The sequence below is a fragment of the Pleurodeles waltl genome, chromosome 9, assembly GCF_031143425.1.
Source record: "Pleurodeles waltl isolate 20211129_DDA chromosome 9, aPleWal1.hap1.20221129, whole genome shotgun sequence".
NCBI lineage: Eukaryota > Metazoa > Chordata > Amphibia > Caudata > Salamandridae > Pleurodeles > Pleurodeles waltl.
Window position 1 is genome coordinate 692,816,043 of NC_090448.1, and position 25,077 is coordinate 692,841,119.

The window sequence follows — 25,077 nt, forward strand, 5'->3', positions numbered from 1 at the left end:
ATTTCCCTAATAGATTCTACTGCCAAGATTTTAGGAAGTATTAGTTTGACCCGGCTAGAGGACTGGGATGACAAGACTAAAATTATCTCTCCAATCCAATATGGCTTTAGGCCAGGCATAGGCACAGTGGAGCAGGCTTTAAATTTACATCTTATTCTTAGTAAATATGTCACGATCAGAAAAGGATCTACCCACTTAGCCTTTATTGATTTATCAAGTGCGTTTGATTTGGTGAACATAGAGAAATTGTGGCAACTTATGGACATAATGGGGGTTGACCAGGATGTGCTTGAATGAATTAAACATTTATACACTGACCTTACAATGTCAGTTCATTATGGCCAACGTGGAGAGAGAACTCTTCCTTTTCCATCCTTATGAGGAGTTAGGCAGGGTTGTATTTTAGCACCGTTTTTATTTTTATTATATATCAATGGTCTTTATAGTTTTTTAGTACAAAATGGCAAGGATTTCCCTAGGATGGGATCCAGACAACTCCCGGTCTTATTGTATGCTGATGATGCTGTTTTGATTGCCCACACAACAAATGGTCTTCAGAACTTATTAGACCTTTTTTTTAACTTTTATGCAGGATCATGATTTGAAAGTCAATTTTGTAAAGTCACACATCATGACATATGGCCCTCGAAACACACGTACTAGATGTTTTACTATGGATGGAAATATTTTAACCAAAGTGAAAGATTTTTGTTATTAAGGACTACATTTAAACTCCCCTTTGTCATGGTACCCCCATCTCAATTTCAAGATCCAGCAAATGGAGAGAAATATAGAGGCGATCTTTCGTTTTGCCCGTAAACTGGGTCATAGGCCAGTTCTTCAGATTATTATACTTTATAAATCTAAATGCATCTCTCCAGCCATGTATGGGGTGGATCTTTGGGGTTACATCAAATCAGCCCGTCTACAACGAATTGAGAATACATTTTTGCACAGGCTGCTTCTGGTACCTAAGAATGTAGCAAATATTATTTGCCATGAGGAGCTGGGAGTACGGTATATTGAGGATTTGGTTGGTATTGCCCCACTTTTGTTATGGTTAAAAGTTTGGTCAAATCCTGCGGCCAGCTTGGTACAAGATCGCATTGTAGACTGTATCCAATCAGCTAAAATTCCGTGGCTTACTTATGTTCAAAATTCCTTTCGGACAGGTTAGAGAACATGTTTACTAATCCAGGGTATCTACCTATTAATGCTAAGGAAGTGCTTAAATTACAATATATAGAGTATGCCACAAATTGCAGATATCAAGAGGCAGCAAAATTGAAAACATTAGAATCCTACATTCAAACTTCTACCTCCACGGTGCTAGAACCATATTTAACTTGGTTTTCGAGCTCCGTATCATATTCTCTCCTTGTTTTATTCAGATTAAATTTGATATGTTTTAGATTTTTTCCAAAGAAATGTACTTGGCATACTATGCTCCCAAACCTCTCCTGTGACAACCTTTCAAAGCAAAGCACGTGTCACTTTTTCTTATTCTGTCCGCTTTACTCTGCACCTAGACACATTTTTATTTTGCCAATTTTACACAAATTGCAAACTACATCTTATCAGGAGGCACTGATTAATATTAATATTCAGAAACACTTCTCAATACAATTGTGCCACCCTGATTAAAGCTTCATTAACTTGGCTATGGCCATTAGGAAACGATTTGAATTGATTGAAGTAGACACACATTAGTATAACTTGGCAATGTATGATTTTATTCTAATGCTGGGCTTTTACTTTTGTATTGCACATGTTTGTATTTTATAGGGTTGTAGGGTTGACTGATTATGGCTATGTATAGAATTTTGTGATAAAGTTGATTGAGGATGTTTTTTGTACTTGCTTTTAATATTTGTACTGTATTTAAATTTTTAGTCTGAAATGCATTGTACTTTTATGGCACTTGCCAAATAAAGATTCTTTGACTGACTGACACCCATTGATCAGCTGTTATGTTCACAGTCCCTCTCTGGAAAAGTAGCAGTTTCATTATTGATAATCCCAATTAGTTCAATGATGTTACATAATGTGGGTCTGTAACCAAGTGTTGATTTGAAGTCACCTCCTATAGTGATGTTACAATATTGTGAGAGTGACTTACATCTAGGTCTAAGTTGATCCAATACAAGAAATAATAGTTCTAAATTATATACATTATCCCAGGAGCAGACATTGATATACAAGCTAATACCAGAAAAAGTGAAATGTCTAGAAAACAAATCACCCTGAAGTCTTGTCTGGATTACTGTAAACTGGAAAGAGACCCTGAAGAATGTAACAAAATGAGGCATGGAAAAAATGGCTCCATTAACCTTCACAATCACTTCATTCTTTGCCCAGGTTTCTTGTAGAATGATGATGACATTGTTTTTTGTGGAAGCTAAACCTGATATATTCCAGCATATCATACACAAGCACTGTGTTTGGTGGATAGCTTCTGCAGGGCTGCTCAGAATGAATTTGACCATCATTGAAAGGGAGCCATCCATACAATAGGTTATCCTCTTCCTCCGTATTTGTCAGTTTAGTTGGTTCAAATCAGATAAGAGTTGCAATCTCTTTCAAACTGGGAGAACTTCAGTAGCTGGTTGGGTGTGCAAGGCTCGAGTTCTCTGGGTTTGGGGGCAGATGCTAGGGTGCGGGTGGCTGTAAAACTATTCCAGGGGGCTAGGCTACTGATTCAGTCAATGTGGGGAATCCTGAAGCCCCACAACACAGTGACTCCAGTCGGTGGTCACCACTAAGGGTGGGTGAAACTTGCAGAGTTTCACTCCATAAAATGATGCAGAGTTGCAGAAAAATCCACAAGGTTCTGCAGAATTCCACCAACAGATGGAAAATATTCAGTTAATTCTGCAGTTTAGCGCTAGTAGAATGAGCAGCGCTGAAAATCTGCACTAATGGCACCATGCATTGCGCAAGAGCGCACTGCCATTCAAATTTATTTTGTTGCCACTCTAGTTGAAAATCTACTTGTTCTGCAGCAAATTTACTCGAACAGCAGCCCTCTGACCAGAACTGTTTGTTAATGCTGGTGAACACCTGTGTTAGAAAATCACCCTAGGGGACACCAAATCTCGCTTGCATATCCTGGAGCCTCCCAGGAGAAACATTCCACCATGGGGGGGAATGATTAGCAGAATTTGGCCAGAACTCCACGTTAAAGAGTAACACTGAGTGGACGGAATTTTTTCCAATTCTGCAGGCGGAACAGAATATTTCGACCACCTCTAGTCACCAAACATGTTCTTGAGAAGGGGAAACAGAAGGTTTTTTTGGATACGGGATACAGTCTTCCAAAGTAATAATAGTAGGGTATCCCACACCCAAGAATATTCTAAAAACAAGCATTTGCATTGCAATAGGTCTCGCATTTTCTTGAGTTAGAGCTATTGGCATTGCAAATTCAGAACTGGACTTTTCTTGCCACATAAATCGGTCAACCTTGTCTCACAATTTCGTCTTTTCCTGACATGTTTTGGTGGTTACTGGCGGCTACTGACATCAGAAATTAATTACAAGCCCTTGAGGAGAGACGAGAAGATGATAGCACTACCTCGAGTTGTGTAAACGTCTGAGCAGAAATCTGAAAATAAGGCTGGAAAGGTATTTTCTTTTTATTTTAACAGAATGAAAAGTATTGCAAGCATTCTTGTCTCTCATTTCAACAAGCAGAGTAGTCTGAGAAGATTTATGGCCCCAATAAAGGAGATAAGCAATGTTCTGTGTGGAATGTCCTGATTGCTGGCAGGGAGGCGGCCCTGGAGAGAGAGACTCAAGATGCAATGCAAACTAAGCAAGTTTCACATCTTTGCTTTTAGGTTTAGCTACATTCTACCCGAAAGGGCATAGTGTGGCTTTCGTGAAAAGTGAGTTAAATGACCGGGTGATTCTTTTGTAAAATAAGCTTGTTTTAGGAGCCAGATGTAAACGAGGACAACACTGGAATAAAGCTAAAACAAATGTTAACGACATGGGAGGAGATGGGAGGAACGGTATGCCGCAGTAAAATGCAGGCAACTACCAGCCTAAAAGACCCACAGTGAAAGGGGAGCACCAAAGAAATAACGAAAATAGTCTGTCACAGCAACAGATATCGAAACCAAAGTGGAAGAATACAGTAGTCGTTCTCTGCTCTGAAACAGAAAAGGGCAGGACTGACCACTAGAGAGCAAGAATTTTTAAAGGACGCTGCAGCCAGCAAATGAAATCGCTTTAAGCCATAAGAAGTATACTAAAAGTATACATGAGGTTGAATGCTTACGCTCAACCTGAAACTGGATACAGAGAGAAGACACCCTGTTTGAAACAACCAAAAGGTTTTTTTTTGTTAGACCCTTACCCACTCTCAAAGTGGCATGCTTCATCATCTGGTCTCATCCGGGTCCCTGAAAACCAGGTTGGGCTCAGCCATATTCCAGGGAGCACTTTGGATATTGCTGCAGCCGGCGTGTAGGAGGCTGGACTGGCTTGTAGTGAGTACCAAGGGGTACTTACACCAGGCCCAGGTATCCCTTATTAGTGTATAGGGGTGTCTAGCAGCTTAGGCTGATAGATAATGGTAGCTTAGCAGAACAGCTTAGGCTGAACTAGGAGACAAGTGAAGCTCCTACAGTACCACTAGTGTCACTTGCACAATATCATAAGAAAACACAATACACAGATATACTAAAAATAAAGGTACTTTATTTTTATGACAATATGCCAAAGTATCTCAGTGAGTACCCTCAGTATGAGGATAGCAAATATACACAAGATATATGTACACAATACCAAAAATATGCAGTATAGTAATAGAAAACAGTGCAAACAATGTATAGTTACAATAGGATGCAATAGGGGCACATAGGGATAGGGGCAACACAAACCATATACTCCAAAAGTGGAATGCAAACCACGAATGGACCCCAAACCTATGTGACCTTGTAGAGGGTCGCTGGGACTGTAAGAAAACAGTGAGGGTTCTAAAAATAGCCCACCCCAAGACCCTGAAAAGTCAGTGCAAAGAGCACTGAAGTTCCCCAAAGAGCACGGAAGTCGTGATAGGGGAATTCTGCAGGAAAGACCAACACCAGCAATGCAACAACGATGGATTTCCAGACTAGAGTACCTGTGGAACAAGGGGACCAAGTCCAAAAGTCACGATCAAGTCGAGAGTGGGCAGATGCCCAGGAAATGCCAGCTGTGGGTGCAAAGAAGCTGTCACTGGACAGTAGAAGCTGAGGATTCTGCAAGAACGACAAGGGCTAGAAACTTCCCCTTTGGAGGATGGATGACCCACGTCGTGAAGAGTCGTGCAGAAGTGTTTTCCCACGTACAGACCGTAAACAAGTCTTGCTAGCTGCAAAGCTCGCGGTTGGGGTTTTTGGATGCTGCTGTGGCCCAGGAGGGACCAGGATGTCACCAATTGCGTCAGGGGACAGAGGGGGCGTCCAGCAAGACAAGGAGCCCTCTCAGAAGCAAGCAGCACCCGGAGAAGTGCCGGAACAGGCACTACGAAGTGGAGTGAAACGGTGCTCACCCGAAGTTGCACAAGAGAGTCCCACGCCGCCGGAGGACAACTCAGGAGGTCGTGCAATTCAGGTTAGAGTGCCGTGGACCCAGGCTTGGCTGTGCACAAGGGAAATCCTGGAAAGGTGCACAGGAGCCGGAGTAGCTGCAAAACACGCGGTTCCCAGCAATGCAGTCTGGCGTGGGGAGGCAAGGACTTACCTCCATCAAACTTGGACTGAAGAGTCACTGGACTGTGGGAGTCACTTGGACAGAGTTGCTGAGTTCAAGGGACCTCGCTCGTCGTGCTGAGAGGAGACCCAGAGGACCGGTGATGCAGTTCTTTGGTGCCTGCAGTTGCAGGGAGAAGATTCCGTCGACCCAGAGGAGATTTCTTCGGAGCTTCTACTGCAGAGGGGAGGCAGACTACCCCCACAGCATGCACCACCAGGAAAACAGTCGAGAAGGCGGCAGGATCAGCGTTACAGTGTCGCAGTAGTCGTCTTTGCTACTTTGTTGCAGTTTTGCAGGCTTCCAGCGTGGTCAGCAGTCGATTCCTTGGCAGAAGGTGAAGAGAGAGATGCAGAGGAACTCTGATGAGCTCTTGCATTCGTTATCCAAGGAATTCCCCAAAGCAGAGACCCTAAATAGCCAGAAAAGAGGGTTTGGCTACTTAGGAGAGAGGATAAGCTAGCAACACCTGAAGGAGCCTATCAGAAGGAGTCTCTGACGTCACCTGCTGGCCCTAGCCACTCAGAGCAGTCCAGTGTGCCAGCAGCACCTCTGTTTCCAAGATGGCAGAGGTCTGGAGCACACTGGAGGAGCTCTGGGCACCTCCCAGGGGAGGTGCAGGTCAGGGGAGTAGTCACTCCCGTTTCCTTTGTCCAGTTTCGCGCCAGAGCAGGGCTGAGGGGCCCCTGAACCGGTGTAGACTGGCTTATGCAGAAATGGGCACCATCTGTGCCCATGAAAGCATTTCCAGAGGCTGGGGGAAGCTACTCCTCCCCTGCCTTAACACCTTTTTCCAAAGGTAGAGGGTGTAACACCCTCTCTCTGAGGAAGTCCTTTGTTCTGCCATCCTGGGCCAAGCCTGGCTGGACCCCAGGAGGGCAGAAACCTGTCTGAGGGGTTGACAGCAGCAGCAGCTGCAGTGAAACCCCTGAAAAGGCAGTTTGGCAGTACCCGGGTCTGTGCTAGAGACCCGTGGGATCATGGGATTGTGTCAACAATGCCAGGATGGCATTGAGGGGGCAATTCCATGATCTTAGACATGTTACATGGCCATATTCGGAGTTACCATTGTGAAGCTACATATAGGTAGTGACCTATGTGTAGTGCACACGTGTAATGGTGTCCCCGCACTCACAAAGTCCGGGGAATTTGCCCTGAACTATGTGGGGGCACCTTGGCTAGTGCCAGGGTGCCCACACACTAAGTAACTTTGCACCTAACCTTTACCAGGTAAAGGTTAGACATATAGGTGACTTATAAGTTACTTAAGTGCAGTGGTAAATGGCTGTGAAATAACGTGGACATTATTTCACTCAGGCTGCAGTGGCAGGCCTGTGTAAGAATTGCCTTAGCTCCCTATGGGTGGCAAAAGAAATGCTGCAGCCCATAGGGATCTCCTGGAACCCCAATACCCTGGGTACCTCAGTACCATATACTAGGGGATTATAAGGGTGTTCCAGTATGCCAATGTAAATTGGTGAAATTGGTCACTAGCCTGTTAGTGACAATTTGGAAAGAAATGAGAGAGCATAACCACTGAGGTTCTGGATAGCAGAGCCTCAGTGAGACAGTTAGTCATAACACAGGTAACACATTCAGGGCACACTTATGAGCACTGGGGCCCTGGCTGGCAGGGTCCCAGGGACACATACAACTAAAACAACATATATACGGTGAAATATGGGGGTAACATGCCAGGCAAGATGGTACTTTCCTACACAACTCTCCCCCCCCCCCCCCCCCCCCCCCCAAACGAAGGACAAGAAGACTAGTCATTACCTGATGGGTCTTCATTGTCTAAGTGGAAATATCTGGAGAGTCCATCTGCATTGGAGTGGGTACTCCCATTCTATGTTCCACTGTATAGTCCATTCCCTGTAGGGATATGGAGCACCTCCACAATTTAGGATTTTCACCTTTCATTTGTTTTAGCCAAAGTAGAGGTTTGTGGTCTGTCTGAACAATGAAGTGAGTGCCAAACAGGTATGGCCTCAACTTCTTCAGTGCCCAGACCACAGCAAAGGCCTCCCTCTCTATGGCAGACCAACGCTTTTCTCTAGGGGTCAACCTCCTGCTGATAAAAGCAACAGGTTGATCCTGGCCCTCAGAATTAAGTTGTGATAAGACTGCCCCTACCCCTAATTCAGATGCATCAGTTTGGACAATGAATTTCTTGGAGTAACAGGGGCTTTTCAGGACAGGTGCAGAGCACATGGCCTGCTTTAGCTCCTCAAAAGCTTTCTGACAGTTTGCTGTCCATAATACCTTTTTAGGCATTTTCTTGGATGTGAGGTCATTAAGAGGGGCTGCAATGGAGCCATAATTCTTTATGAACCTTCTGTAGTACCCAGTGAGGCCTAAAAAGGCTCTCACCTGAGTCTGAGTAGTAGGGGGAATCCAATCTATAATAGTTTGGATTTTCCCCTGAAGTGGTGCAATCTGTTCTCCACCTACCAGGTGTCCCAGATAAACCACCTTTCCCTGCCCTATCTGGCACTTTGAAGCCTTGATAGTGAGGCCTGCCTTTTGCAGGGCCTCTAAAACTTTCTATAGGTGGACCAGGTTATCATCCCAGCTGGAGCTAAAGACAGCTATATCATCTAGATATGCTGCACTAAAAGCTTCCAGCCCTTGCAGGACTGTATTCACCAACCTTTGAAAAGTGGCAGGTGCATTTTTCAGTCCAAAAGGCATTACTGTGAATTGGTAATGGCCTCCAATGGTTGAAAATGCAGTTTTTGCTTTTGCATCTTCTGATAATTTGATCTGCCAATACCCTGCAGTCAAGTGAAAAGTGCTTAGATACTTGGCAGATGCCAGTGTATCTATTAGCTCATCTGCCCTGGGTATAGGGTGAGCATCAGTTTTGGTTACCTCGTTGAGACCTCTGTAGTCTACACAAAACCGCATTTCCTTCTTTCCATCCTGGGAATGAGGTTTTGGTACAAGTACCACAGGAGAGGCCCATGACTTTCAGAGTGCTCAACCACTCCCAGTTCAAGCATTTTCTGCACCTCTTGCTTTATGCAGTCTCTGACATGGTCAGGCTGCCTATAGATCTTACTTTTGACAGGCAAGCTGTCTCCAGTATCTATAGTGTGCTCACACCAAGAAGTGGTACCTGGCACAGTAGAGAAGAGTTCAGAAAACTGACCCAGGAGATTTATGCAGTGGTCTTTCTGCTCAGCAGTGAGACAATCTGCCAGTACTACACCTTCCACTAGAGCATCTTGTTCTGTGGAAGAGAAGAGATCAGGGAGAGGGTCACTCTCTTCTTCCTGTCCCTCATCAGTTGCCATGAGCAGGGTGAGATCAGCCCTGTCATAGTAGGGTTTCAGGCGATTGACATGGAGCACCCTAAGGGGACTCCTGGCAGTGCCTAAGTCAACTAAGTAGGTGACTTCACCCTTCTTTTCAACAATTATGTGGGGTCCACTGCATTTGTCTTGGAGTGCTCTTGGGGCCACAGGCTCCAGGACCCACACTTTCTGCCCTGGTTGGTACTGAACCAAAACAGCCTTCTGGTCATGCCATTGCTTCTGGAGCTCTTGGCTGGCCTGAAGGTTTTTACTGGCCTTTTGCATGTACTCAGCCATCCTAGATCTTAGGCCAAGTACATAGTCCACTATGTCTTGCTTTGGAGCTTTTAAAAGTTGTTCCCAACCCTCCTTAACAAGTGTTAGAGGACCTCTCACAGGTTGTCCAAATAGGAGTTCAAAGGGGCTGAAGCCCACTCCTTTCTGGGATACCTCCCTGTAAGCAAAAAGGAGGCAAGGTAACAGGATATTCCATCTCCTGCAGAGTTTTTCAGGGAGTCCCATAATCATGCCTTTGAGAGTTTTGTTAAATCTCTCCACCAGTCCATTTGTTTGTGGATGATAGGGTGTGGTGAACTTGTATGTAACACCACACTCCTTCCACATGGCCTTTAAGTAAGCAGACATGAAGTTGCTTCCCCTGTCTGATACCACCTCTTTTGGGAAGCCCACCCTGGAAAAGATTCCCAGAAGGGCCTTTGCCACTGCAGGAGCTGTAGTGGTCCTTAGAGGAATTGCTTCAGAATATCTGGTGGCATGGTCCACTACCACCAAGATAAACCTATTGCCTGAAGCAGTAGGAGGGTCAAGGGGGCCAACTATGTCAACCCCTACCCTTTCAAAGGGAACCCCAACCACAGGCAGTGGAATAAGGGGTGCCTTTGGGGTGCCACCTGTCTTGCCACTGGCTTGACAGGTTTCACAGGACTTACAAAATTCCTTTGTGTCCTCAGACATTCTAGGCCAATGAAACAAGGGAACAAGCCTGTCCCAAGTTTTCATTTGCCCCAAATGTCCAGCTAAGGGAATGTCGTGGGCTAGAGTTAGGAGGAACTTTCTGTACTCCTGAGGAATCACCAATCTCCTGGCAGCTCCAGGTTTTGGATCCCTTGCTTCAGTATACAAGAGGTTGTCCTCCCAGTAAACTCTGTGAGAGTCACTGACATCCCCAATTGCTTGTTTGACAGCTTGCTGCCTTAGACCCTCTAGTGTGGGACAGGTATGCTGTGCCACACTCAGCTCCTCCCTGGCAGGCCCCCCTTCACCCAAAAGCTCAGCAGTGTCTGCTTCCAGCTCCTCTGGTGTAGGTTCTGTACAGGGTGGAAATTCTTCTTCCTCAGAAGTAGAATCCACTGTAGAGGGAGGGATAGTAGGTAGTGTTTTACCTTTACTAACCCTAGCTTTAGGGAACACTTGGTCCATTCTTCCAGGATCCAAGTCACCCTGTCCTTTTTGCTTTTTGGCCTGAGCCCTGGTCAAAGCAAAAATATGCCCTGGAATGCCCAGCATTGCTGCATGAGCCTCCAGCTCCACTTCTGCCCAAGCTGATGTCTCTAAATCATTCCCTAATAGACAGTTTACAGGTAAATCTGAGGCAGCCACAACTTTCTTTGGGCCAGTAACCCCCCCCCACCTCCCCCCAGTTGAGATTCACAACAGCCATGGGGTGGCTAAGGGTGTTGTTATGAGCATCGGTTACTTGGTACTGGTGACCAAGTAGGTGTTGTTCAGGGTGGACCAGTTTCTCTATTACCATTGTAACACTGGCACCTGTGTCCCTGTAGGCCTGAACCTCAACACCATTTATTAGGGGTAGTTGCTTGTACTTATCCATGTTAAGGGGACAAGCAACCAAGGTGGCTAAATTAATAGCCCCCTCAGAGACTAACACAGCCTCTGTGGTCTCCCTAATCAGACCAACCCCAACTAAGTTACCAAAAGTGAGCCCAGCTACTCCCTTGGATTGGCTATTAGTAGGTTTGCTCCCACCACCACTGCTATTACTAGGGGCACTAGGTGTAGCAGCAGGGGTTGTAGTGGTAGGAGGCTTGGTGCTTTTCTTTGGACAACTGGGATCTGTTGTCCAATGGCCTTTTATTTTACATAAATAGCACCATGGTTTCTTTTCTTTGTTTTGATTTGAAGAGGATTTGGGCCCACCACCCCCACCAGAGTGTTTTTGTGGGCCTGATGAAGACTCAGTTTTAGATTTGTCCCCACCCTTGTCAAAAGACTTACCATCCTTCTTCTTGCCATCTTTGTCACCCCCTGTATGAATTTTTCTGTTCACCCTTGTTCTGACCCATTTGTCTGCCTTCTTTCCCAATTCTTGGGGAGAGGTCAGATCAGAGTCCACAGGTACTGGTCCAACAAATCAGACACACAATTATTAAGAATATGCTCTCTCAGGATTAAGTTATACAGGCTTTCATAATCAGTAACTTTACTGCCATGTAACCACCCCTCCAAGGCCTTCACTGAATGGTCAACAAAGTCTAACCAGTCTTGTGAAGACTCCTTTTTGGTTTCTCTGAACTTCATCCTGTACTGTTCAGTGGTTAAGCCATAACCATCTAGGAGTGCATTCTTAAGAACTGCATAATTATTGGCATCACTTTCTTTTACAGTAAGGAGCCTATCCCTACCCTTTCCACTAAATGATAGCCATAGGATAGCAGCCCACTGCCTTTGAGGGACATCCTGTACAACACAGGCCCTCTCAAGTGCAGCAAACCACTTGTTAATGTCATCCCCCTCCTTGTAAGGGGGAACTATCTTGTGCAGATTCCTTGAATCATGCTCTCTTGCTGGATGACTATGGGGAATACTGCTGCTGCCACCATGGGTGTCTAACCCAATTTTCTGTCTTTCTCTTTCTATCTCTAAGGACTGCCTATCTAAATCCAGCTGTTGCTTCTTGAGCTTCAGCCTGGATTCTTCCACTCTCAATCTATTGAGCTCCCTTTCTAACACTCTGTCATCAGGGTGTGTGGGTGGGGCATGCCTTGAAACAGAAGTATGGTGAGAATGAACAGAAGGAGACCTGTCCCTAACAGATGGCACTGTAACAACCTGGCTAACAGAAACAGCACTTCTACTATGGTGAGAAGGAATACTCTTACTGTGATGTGAGGCAACACTATTACTATGATGTGACTCTACATCAGTACCAGCTATGCTAGGTGGTCTGCTAATAGGCAGGCTAGGAAGTTTCCCTTCTAAATCCTTTGCTAGGGGTGCCCCAGGGTCAGATTGGGAACCATCAGCTAATTTCTCAACAGAAGTGCCACCTCTGGCCTTATCTTGTTCAACAAGCATATTAACCAACAGTTCTCTAGAGGGATTCTTTCCTACACTTAAACCTCTTTCTATGCAGAGACTCCTTGCTCCTTTCCAGCTAAGGTGATCATAAGCAAGTTTGGACAGATCAACAGTTTGGCCTGTGCAGACATTTTTAGAAAGTGTTTAAGGGACAGAAAAAGTGAGAAAAAGTTTTTCAGAACGTTTTGAAAGACAGAAAAAAAAACTTTTAAAACTTTTTAAGAACTTTTTAGAAAGTTTAGCGGTACTTTTCAGTACTTAGCAAAGAAGTGAAAGGGGAAAAGCAAAACTTTTTGGTTAGGTGTACATACACTGAACTTGTTTTGTATATTTTTCTCTTATGAAAAGTACAATGACAAAAGTGGTAAGTAGTTGCAAAGTACTTATCCCACCGCTGCACAACCAATGTAGGAGGCTGGACTGGCTTGTAGTGAGTACCAAGGGGTACTTACACCTTGCACCAGGCCCAGGTATCCCTTATTAGTGTATAGGGGTGTCTAGCAGCTTAGGCTGATAGATAATGGTAGCTTAGCAGAGCAGCTTAGGCTGAACTAGGAGACGAGTGAAGCTCCTACAGTACCACTAGTGTCACTTGCACAATATCATAGGAAAACACAATACACAGATATACTAAAAATAAAGGTACTTTATTTTTATGACAATATGCCAAAGTATCTCAGTGAGTACCCTCAGTATGAGGATAGCAAATATACACAAGATATAAGTACACAATCCTAAAAATATGCAGTATAGTAATAGAAAACAGTGCAAACAATGTATAGTTACAATAGGATGCAATGGGGGCACATAGGGATAGGGGCAACACAAACCATATACTCCAAAAGTGGAATGCGAACCACGAATGGACCCCAAACCTATGTGACCTTGTAGAGGGTCGCTGGGACTGTAAGAAAACAGTGAGGGTTAGAAAAATAGCCCACCCCAAGACCCTGAAAAGTCAGTGCAAAGTGCACTGAAGTTCCCCAAAGAGCACAGAAGTCGTGATAGGGGAATTCTGCAGGAAAGACCAACACCAGCAATGCAACAACGATGGATTTCCAGTCGAGGGTACCTGTTGAACAAGGGGCCCAAGTCCAAAAGTCACGATCAAGTCGAGAGTGGGCAGATGCCCAGGAAATGCCAGCTGTGGGTGCAAAGAAGCGGTCACTGGACAGTAGAAGCTGAGGATTCTGCAAGAACGACAAGGGCTAGAAACTTCCCCTTTGGAGGATGGATGACCCACGTCGTGAAGAGTTGTGCAGAAGTGTTTTCCCGCGGAAAGACCGTAAACAGGCCTTGCTAGCTGCAAAGCTCGCGGTTGGGGTTTTTGGATGCTGCTGTGGCCCAGGAGGGACCAGGATGTCACCAATTGCGTCAGGGGACAGAGGGGGCGTCCAGCAAGACAAGGAGCCCTCTCAGAAGCAAGCAGCACCCGGAGAAGTGCCGGAACAGGCACTACGAAGTGGAATGAAGCGGTGCTCACCCGATGTTGCACAAGAGAGTCCCACGCCGCCGGAGGACAACTCAGGAGGTCGTGCAATGCAGGTTAGAGTGCCGTGGACCCAGGCTTGGCTGTGCACAAAGGAAATCCTGGAAAGGTGCACAGGAGCCGGAGTAGCTGCAAAACACGCAGTTCCCAGCAATGCAGTCTGGCGTGGGGAGGCAAGGACTTACCTCCACCAAACTTGGACTGAAGAGTCACTGGACTGTGGGAGTCACTTGGACAGAGTTGCTGAGTTCAAGGGACCTCGCTCGTCGTGCTGAGAGGAGACCCAGAGGACCGGTGATGCAGTTCTTTGGTGCCTGCGGTTGCAGGGGGACGATTCCGTCGACCCACGGGAGATTTCTTCGGAGCTTCTAGTGCAGAGGGGAGGCAGACTACCCCCACAGCATGCACCACCAGGAAAACAGTTGAGAAGGCGGTAGGATCAGCGTTACAGTGTCTCAGTAGTCGTCTTTGCTACTTTGTTGCAGTTTTGCAGGCTTCCAGCGCGGTCAGCAGTCGATTCCTTGGCAGAAGGTGAAGAGAGAGATGCAGAGGAACTCTGATGAGCTCTTGCATTCGTTATCCAAGGAATTCCCCAAAGCAGAGACCCTAAATAGCCAGAAAAGAGGGTTTGGCTACTTAGGAGAGAGGATAGGCTAGCAACACCTGAAGGAGCCTATCAGAAGGAGTCTCTGACGTCACCCCCTGGCCACTCAGAGCAGTCCAGTGTGCCAGCAGCAGCTCTGTTTCCAAGATGGCAGAGGTCTGGAGCACACTGGAGGAGCTCTGGGCACCTCCCAGGGGAGGTGCAGGTCAGGGGAGTGGTCACTCCCCTTTCCTTTGTCCAGTTTTGCGCCAGAGCAGGGCTCTGAGGGGTCCCTGAACCGGTGTAGACTGGCTTATGCAGAAATGGACACCATCTGTGCCCATGAAAGCATTTCCAGGGGCTGGGGGAGGCTATTCCTCCCCTGCCTTCACACCTTTTTCCAAAGGGAGAGGGTGTAACACCCTCTCTCTGAGGAAGTCCTTTGTTCTGCCTTCCTGGGCCAAGCCTGGTTGGACCCCAGGAGGGCAGAAACCTGTCTGAGGGGTTGGCAGCAGCTGCAGTGAAACCCCTGAAAAGGCAGTTTGGCAGTATCCGGGTCTGTGCTAGAGACCCGTGGGATCATGGGATTGTGCCAACAATGCCAGGATGGCATTGAGGGGGCAATTCCATGATCTTAGACATGTTACATGGCCATATTGGGAGTTACCATTGTGAAGCTACACATAGGTAGTGACCTATGTGTAGTGCACGCATGTAATGGTGTCCCCGCACTCACAAAGTCCGGGGAATTTGCCCTGAACTATGTGGGGGCACCTTGGCTAGTGCCAGGGTGCCCACACACTAAGTAACTTTGCACCTAACCTTTACCAGTTAAAGGTTAGACATATAGGTGACTTATAAGTTACTTAAGTGCAGTGGTAAATGGCTGTGAAATAACGTGGACGTTATTTCACTCAGGCTGCAGTGGCAGGCCTGTGTAAGAATTGCCAGAGCTCCCTATGGGTGGCAAAAGAAGTGCTGCAGCCCATAGGGATCTCCTGGAACCCCAATACCCTGGGTACCTCAGTACCATATACTAGGGAATTATAAGGGTGTTCCAGTATGCCAATGTAAATTGGTGAAATTGGTCACTAGCCTGTTAGTGACAATTTGGAAAGAAATGAGAGAGCATAACCACTGAGGTTCTGCATAGCAGAGCCTCAGTGAGACAGTTATTCATAACACAGGTAACACATTCAGGGCACACTTATGAGCACTGGGGCCCTGGCTGGCAGGGTCCCAGTGACACATACAACTAAAACAACATATATACAGTGAAATATGGGGGTAACATGCCAGGCAAGATGGTACTTTCCTACACGGCGCATTGGGAAGAAGATAAAATTACTTTGAACAACCTAGGTTGGTTGTTCAGGTGTATCTAAAAACGAATGAGGGAGTTAAAATAGGGATCTAATCGCCCTCTACCGTATTGAGTAGTCGACATGCTTCAGCCCTATTTTGTTCAGGGCTTTTATCAGAGCTAGCAAGATGCCCTGGAATTTAGCTCAGGTTAACCAGTATAAAAAGGATGGACAAACAACATATAAGCATACAGTTATATGATCAACTCAGCCTACTCTAAAGACTTGTTGTCTTGATTCCCTACTTGGGGAAATGATCAAGATTCCGTAGGAGAATGGGACAGAAAATAGGTACCAGAGGCTGCAGACACCCTTAACTATTTTGTGACTACAGGGGGAATGCCCCTCCAAACACCACCCCCCTCCCCCCCTTTCCTAATTTGTGATCATCTGTTTGCCAAGTAGGGATTCAAGACGAAAAATCTCTCCAATTGACGAGAAGACTCCAGGTAAATTTCAGGGCATCTTGACAAATGCCCTGGACCCAAGAGGTCTTTCAGGATATGGCTAAAACATGTCAAAAATTCAGTCGGGTAAAGGACGATTCTATGCATATTTTAACCATCTTTTGGGTTTTTAGACATACCTGAACAACCAACCTAGGTTGGTCAAGATATTTGTCTTCTTTTCAAGACCTGGCTGCGATATTTAAGGTGTTCTCTGGAATATAGTTGACACCAACATGGTTTTTAGGGACCATGATGAGAACCAATGATGAAACATGTCACTGAAAAAACTTTGGGTTGTTTGAAGCATGGCGTTCTTCTCTGTGTATCCATTTTTGAGTATACTCCTGTGTGTTGGATAACCTACTGTGATGAATCCTAAAGGTTGCTTGTAATATGAGATATTTAGCCAAGTGAGGCTTTTTAAAATTAATGACAATGGAACCCCCCTTGTGGCTTTTGGGTACAGGGCCACCCAAGCCACCCACCTCACAAAAAAAATAATAATAATGTGTATTATTAAAATCTGAATGCTGAGTAAGCCTTCTTTAGTTGGGCTGCATACTCTACTACTTTGCTGTGCATCACTGTGACGTTGACCACAATACTAAAGCAAGGACAGACCTCTGGAGGTAAATTAAGGGGGTGGATGGGATGAACAGAACAGTCTGTCTTGAGACCTTGTCCAGGCGAATTGTTCATCACAAGTGGCATATCACATAGGGTGTACAGCAGCAGAAAGGACATTATCTGACTGATGGTTAGTGTGGTTGGTTTACAACACTCCCTGCAATAGGGAGAGAAATGCCTGCATCTGTCACAGGTGGGAGGGCTGTGGCTTCAACTAGTACATCCAACTTATTAATAACACCCACTATGTGGTTTAATAGCTCAATAAGCTGTCTCAAGTGGGCCTCAAATAGTTATTTTCAAGTTAATCCTTCTTGCTGTGGACCCTGTTTTATTCCGAAGTGAGGGAGCCAAGATGATGTCTGTCCCCTGCCTTTCCGTGTTTGGAGCAATATTGTCTCTACATGCAGTGCTGTGTACCAAGTAAATCAGTGGGTGGGTCTGTGATAAGTGGTGAGGAGCTGAGCAATTCCAAGCATAAACATGTTACTGACTGCAATTTCCTTGGGTATTACACCCAGACCCCATTTTAAAGAGGAGCCTAGGGTAGAACCCTTTAGATCCGAAGTGGCTTGCCAAAGCTGCCAATTTTACGCTTGCCCATGCTTCTACAACTGGAGAGAAAAAATACAGGCGAATGTTGTCGATTGTCTTTGCCACCACCAGTTATGGGCTAAGAAAACAATTGTGTTGTCCGTATTACCCTCAGGTTGGCCCATAGGGGTCGACTTCACCAGGAGAAAATGTGTCCTGGTTCCCAGTTCAGATCATACCCCCACTAACTTTCAGCTGAATTATTGTTATGTGGGGCCCTGTTTACGGAATAATGCGTTTCAAGATGTTATTAAGTTGACAAATTGATGAGTGTTTGAATCAGGTTAGAAACAAAGAAGAAATGTGAAAAGGCTTGCATGCAAAGATGGAGGTCTGAATGGAACAGCAGACCCCCATCATTCTATTTGCTCTGTGCCTGCAATGTGTACCTTTTTCCTAAATGGAGCAAGGGTCATGGAACAACAATATGAATGCCATATAAGAGAACGTATGCAGTGGTCCGGGGACTCCTGGGACCACTACCAATATTTCTCAGTATCTGCAGCCTGCGCAATTACAGTGTCATATTTTGTCAGCTTACAATTCTATACTTTGTGACTACAAAAAACAGTCACACAATATCTGTGCATCCCCTTGCAGCTCTTTTGTGAACTGCGAATTTAGACTGTGTTCGCAAAGTCACTTGTGCTGGTGCATCAGGCCCCTAGAAGCTACATACTGTAAAAATATTTGGGCTCAACCTTGGCCCCAGAAGATGCTAACATTGTTTGGTTTTTCGTGCGTATCATATTGTTAACTTTTCTATAAATTCAAGTCCTATTCTAGGACTGGCTGGACATTGAGTGTATTGGTATCTGTGAACTGGTCCATGCTGCATCCACCACCAGTTGGAAAAACCTTGACTTTTGTTGCCACGGGAGACAAGTGCCCAAACGTAGCTATATAATACAAAAAAATCAGTGGTCCTGTAACTCCAGTGATAAAACAGCAACACTGCAAGAAACAGAAAATGCTGTTTTAACCATCCATTTACCATTATTTGTTTAGGGAAGCTAAATATCATGCAGAATAATTCAGTACTGTAAACTTATAGGGAATAATTCGCATTTTAGACCTCTTTTCTGAAGAAGAAAAAAAAAAAACTTTGAAACCACTGGCAAATATTGAATAAGAATGGTTAAACTTGGTAGCTATAGAGGATACACAAACTGGATAGCTAGGGTGGAATATTGCCATCTAGTGACATCATAAATAATGCGGTCAAAGACCTAATAGTTTATGAATGCCATCAGATCCCATAGATGGCAATATTGGATCATATGACACATGGTGCTCACTGTGTATTTTCCATATTACATGTTTATTTTGAGGTTAAGATGTAAAAAGCTGTTTTCTTCAAGATACATCTGACAATCGGCATTGACTTGAGTTAGAATGTTTAGATTTTTCTTATCTTTCTTGAACACATAATTGATATAACAATTAGCAGTGATTAGGGTGATTTAGTTTATTCTGCTGCAGCAGGGTTTAACATATAATTATGGATTTTACCTTATTGCCACATAATTTGTAAAAATTGCAGATTTCAGCAAAATGCAGTTTCTAGCTCAGGTTGATAAATAATACTGCCAGAGAATGTGCTGCATAGTTTGCATTTCATGCCCTGTAGAATTAAGAAAACTTTAATGCATAATTTGGTCGTCCATGCCACATAATCCTAGTGGACTTGCCAGTATTAAAGCCTTGCAAAGTGGTTTGGGGGTTGTTATTATGATAATGACATCTATATTTCACAGCTAACCATGAAATACTTTCCATATTTCATGGTTACCTGTGATAAAATGGTTTTATACCACTGCGTTGTGTGAGATGTGTGTGTGTGTGTATGTATGTATGTATGTATATATATATATATATATATATATGTTCAATGGCATGTGTAGCTGCAGATACACATGCTGTGCATTATCCTGCCATCTAGTGTTGGGCTCGGAGTGTTACAAGTTGTTTTTCTTCGAAGAAGTCTTTTCGAGTCACGAGACCGAGGGACTCCTCCCTTTCGGCTCCATTGCGCATGGGCGTTGACTCCATCTTAGATTGTTTTCTTTCCGACATCGGGTTCGGACGTGTTCCTCTTCGCTCCGTATTTCGAATCGGGAAAGTTAGCTAATTATCGAAAATTCGACTGTATTGTTCGCGCTCGGTACCGGCTTAGTGTTAATATATCGACACCGATAGAAGAAGTGCTCCGGCAGCCCTTCGGGGCTTCCACTCTTTAGCGGGGCCTGGTCGGCCCGACCGCGTCCATCGTCGAAACTAATGGACCGGACCCCTTTCCGCTTCTGTCCGAAGTGCCACGCGAAGTATCCTTATACAGACCAACACTTGGTCTGTAATCTGTGTCTATCATCCGAACACAGGGAGGATACTTGCGAGGCCTGTCGGGCATTTCGATCGAAAAAGACCCTACGCGATCGAAGAGCCAGAAGACTACAAATGGCATCGACACCAAGAGAACAGATCGACGTCTAAGAGGAGGAAAGAATCTACATACAAGGAACGGACTCAGACGACTCCGAAAGTGAGCTACCGACGACAATGCAGAAAACTGTGAGTAAAACTGCCCCGTCAAAGACTCACTTTCTAGATCATAAAAGCCAAGGGGATGCCACCGCCAGCAGGCCATGGCTTAACCCATCGAAAACACAGTGACCAACCATCTGCGCCGAAAAAGGCCACACAGCTGCCGAAGACATCCGACTCCGGTCGAGATTCAGGCACCGAACGATCTCGGCACTGAGAGTTCGACACACCCAAGGTGAAAAAAGTTACCTTAGAACCGAAAAAGACTGTTTCGAAACCTTCGGTACCGAAAAAAAGCAGACTCGGAGCCGAAATTAGTCTCTTACACGGAAGAGCAAGGTCTTTCCAGCCAAATGCATGAACATAGATTTGAGCAGGAAATAAGTATGGGGGAACCAGACCATACCCAAAGGAGGCTGCATATCCAGAAAGAGACTGGAAAAATACAAACTCTTCCTCCACTTAAAATCAAAAGAAAGCTGGCATTTCAGGAGTCAGAAATGCAGCCAAAGGCTAAAATGACAAGAGACAAAACACCACCACCAAGGTTTTCGCCACAGCCTTCTCCACTACATTCACCACAGCTGTCCCCGGTAACAACACCCCCAATGCAGTCACCTACACATACAGGGATGACACAGGATGACCCGGATGCATGGGACTTATATGATGCACCGGTATCCGACAACAGTCCAGATTTTTACCCAACAAGGCCGTCACCTCCAGAGGACAGTACTGCATACCCGCAAGTACTATCAAGGGCAGCTACATTCCACAATGTAGCAATGCATTCGGATGACGATTTCCTATTTAACACCTTGGCATCCACCCACAGTTCCTACCAAAGTCTGCCAATGCTCCCAGGCATGCTCAAGCACGCAAAGCAGGTCTTCCAAGAGCCAGTGAAAGGAAGGGCTATCACGCCTAGGGTGGAGAAAAAATACAAACCTCCCCCTACGGACCCTGCGTTTATAACACAGCAACAGACACCAGATTCGGTGGTTGTGGGAGCAGCAAGGAAGAGGGCAAACTCTCAATCATCAGGAGACGCACCACCGCCTGACAAAGAGAGTAGGAAGTTCAGTGCTGCGGGCAAACGAGTGGCAGCACAGGCAGCCAATAAATGGCAGATCGCCAGCTCGCAAGCTCTACTGGCTCGCTACGACAGGGCACACTGGGACGAGATGCAACACATTATACAGCACTTGCCCAAAGAACACCAAAAACGTGCCCAACAGGTTGTCGAAGAAGGACAAGCAATATCCAACAACCAGATAAGGTCCGCATTGGACTCGGCAGACACAGCAGCACGGACAGTCAACACTGTGGTAACCATTCGCAGGCATGCATGGTTACGGAGCTCAGGATTTAAACCAGAAATCCAGCAAGCTGTGTTAAACATTTTAACCAGGAACAATTGTTTGGGCCGGAGGTGGACACAGCAATTGAGAAATTAAAGAAGGACACAGACATGGCCAAAGCCATGGGTGCGCTCTACTCCCCACACAGCAGAGGCACATTTAGAAAGCCACAATTTAGAGGGGGGTTTCGTACACAAACAGCAGAGCCTTCCACCTCGCAAACCAGACCCACCTATTAGGGGCAATACCAGAGAGGAGGGTTTAGAGGCTCATACAGAGGTGGACAATTCCCAAGAGCAAGGGAAAAGTTCCAAAGCCCTAAAACAAGCCAAACCAAACAGTGACTTCAATGTCACAAACCCCCAACACTTAACACCAGTGGGGGGGCGACTTACTGCATATTACAAAAACTGGACAAACATAACTACGGACGCATGGGTCCTAGCCATTATCCAACATGGTTATTGCATAGAATTCATACATTTCCCACCAGATGTTCCCCCAAGAGCACCCAATATGTCCAAACAACACTTAGACCTGTTACAACTAGAAGTCCAAGCATAGTTACAAAAATAAGCAATAGAATTAGTACCCAACCATCAAAAAGGAACAGGTGTCTACTCACTATATTTCCTAATTCCAAAGAAAGGCAAAACGTTGAGACCCATATTAGACCTCAGAACGCTGAATCTCTACATCAAATCAGATCACTTCCACATGGTAACATTTCAAGACGTGATTCCCTTGCTCAAAAAACAGGACTACATGTCAGCGTTAGATCTCAAGGATGCATATTTCCACATACCCATACATCCTTTGCACAGGAAATACTTAAGGTTTGTAATACACGGTGTGCATTATCAATTCAAGGTGTTACAGTTCGGGATAACAACAGCGCCAAGGGTATTCACAAAATGCCTTGCAGTAGTAGCCGCTCATATAAGGAGACAGCACATGCACGTATTCCCATACTTGGACGATTGGTTAATAAAAAACCAGCACTCAGCAACAGTGTCTTCTTCACACGCAATACGTTATAGAAACTCTACACAAACTAGGGTTTTCTATAAATTACCAAAAATCACATCTGCAGCCATCCCAGATACAACAGTACTTGGGAGCAACACTCAACACACAAAAAGCGATTGCCACTCCAAGTCCGCAAAGAATACAAGCGTTCCAAAATATAGCATTAAACATGCAGCCAAACCAACACTACCAAGTGAGGTTTGTAATGAAACTTCTAGGGATGATGTCTTCATGCATAGCCATTGTCCCAAACGCAAGATTACACATGCGGCCCTTACAACAGTGCCTAGCCAAGCAATGGACACAAGCACAGGGTCAACTCCAGGATCTAGTGTTGGTAGACCGCCAGACACACTTCTTGCTTCAATGGTGGAACCCTATAAATTTAAACCAAGGGTGGCCATTCCAAGACCCAGTGCCTCAATACGTGATCACAACAGATGCTTCCATGATGGGGTGGGGAGCACACCTCAACCAGCACAGTATACAGGGACAATGGGACAATCAACAAAAACAACTGCACATAAATCATTTAGAACTGTTGGCAGTGTTTCTAGCATTGAAAGCATTTCAACCACTGATAGCCCACAAACACATTCTTGTCAAAACCGACAACATGACGACAATGTATTACCTCAACGAACAAGGGGGGACACACTCGTCACAACTGTGTCTCTTAGCACAGAAAATTTGGCATTGGGCAATTCACAATCACATTCGCCTAATAGCACAATACAACCCAAGCATTCAAAACCAGTTAGCCGACAATCTCAGTCGAGATCACCAACAAACACACGAATGGGAAATTCATCCCCAGATCCTACAAGATTACTTTCTACGCTGGGGAACACCAAAAATAGACCTATTCGCAACAAAAGAAAACGCAAAATGCCAAAACTTCGCGTCCAGGTACCCACACCCTCACTCCAAGGACAATGCGTTATGGATCAGTTGGTCAGGGATATTTGCTTACACTTTCCCCCTCTCCCACTCATTCCTTATCTGGTAAACAAACTGAGTCAAAACAGACTCAAACTAATACTCATAGCACCAACCTGGGCTCGCCAACCGTGGTACACAACACTGCAGGACCTATCAGTAGTACCTCACGTCAAATTACCAAACAGGCCAGATCTGTTAACTCAACACAAACAACAGATCAGACACCCGAATCCAGCATCGCTCAATCTAGCCATCTGACTCCTGAAGTCTTAGAATTTGGACACTTAGACCTTACACAAGAATGTATGGAGGTCATTAAACAAGCTAGGAAACCTACTACAAGACATTGTTATGCAAACAAACGGAAAAGATTTGTTTACTACTGCCACAATAATCAAGATCAACCACTACATGCTTCCGCAAAGAACATTGTAAGTTACTTATTACACTTACAAAAGTCTAAACTAGCATTCTCTTCTATTAAAATACATCTCACAGCAGTATCTGCCTATCTGCAGATTACACATTCAACATCGCTTTTTAGAATCCCAGTCATCAAAGCATTTATGGAGGGATTAAAAAGAATCATACCCCCGAGAACACCACCAGTACCTTCGTGGAACCTTAATATTGTATTAACACGACTCATGGGACCACCATTTGAACCCATGCACTCTTGTGAAATGCAATACTTAACTTGGAAGGTAGCCTTTCTAATAGCTATCACATCTCTTAGAAGAGTAAGTGAGATACAAGAATTTACTATACAAGAACCCTTTATACAAATACATAAACATAAAGTGGTTCTCCGTACAAATCCCACATTTTTACCAAAGGTTATATCACCATTCCACCTAAACCATACAGTGGAACTCCCAGTCTTCTTTCCACAACCAGACTCAGTAGCCGAAAGAGCCTTACATACATTAGACATAGAAAGAGCACTAATGTATTACATTTACAGAACAAAACAATTACGTAAAACAAAACAATTGTTCGTAGCCTTCCAAAAACCTCATGCAGGAAATCCTATATCCAAGCAAGGCATTGCCAGATGTATAGTGAAATGTATTCAAACTTGCTATATTAAAGCAAAAAGAGATCTACCTATTACACCAAGAGCGCATTCCACTAGGAAAAAAGGCGCCACAATGGCTTTTCTAGGAAATATACCTATGACAGAAATTTGTAACGCAGCCACATGGTCTAGGCCTCATACATTCCCAAAACATTACTGTGTAGATGTGTTAACAACACAACAAGCCACAGTAAGACAGGCTGTATTACGAACATTATTTCAAACAACTTCAACTCCTACAGGCTAAGCCACCGCTTTTTTGGGGAGATTACTGCTTATTAGTCTATGCACAGCATGTGTATCTGCAGCTACACATGCCATCGAACGGAAAATGTCACTTACACAGTGTACATCTGTTCGTGGCATGAGACGCTGCAGATTCACATGCGCCCTCCCACCTCCCCGGGAGCCTGTAGCTGTTATAAGTTGAATGAAAATTGTAAATTTGTAAATAAATACTATTTTAATACACATTATGTACATACATACTTACTCCATTGCATGGGCACACTTACTATATTCACAACTCCTACCTCACCCTCTGCGGGGAAAACAATCTAAAATAGAGTCGACGCCCATGCGCAGTGGAGCCGAAAGGGAGGAGTCCCTCTGTCTCGTGACTCGAAAAGACTTCTTCGAA

The 25,077-nt window shown here is 45.0% G+C and overlaps 1 protein-coding gene across 1 annotated transcript in view; it reads left to right on the forward strand.

Annotated features, from left to right (window-relative positions):
* SCYL1 (SCY1 like pseudokinase 1) overlaps positions 1-25,077 on the forward strand; it is a 1,332,837-nt gene that overhangs the window by 288,227 nt on the left and 1,019,533 nt on the right. The window lies entirely within an intron of this gene.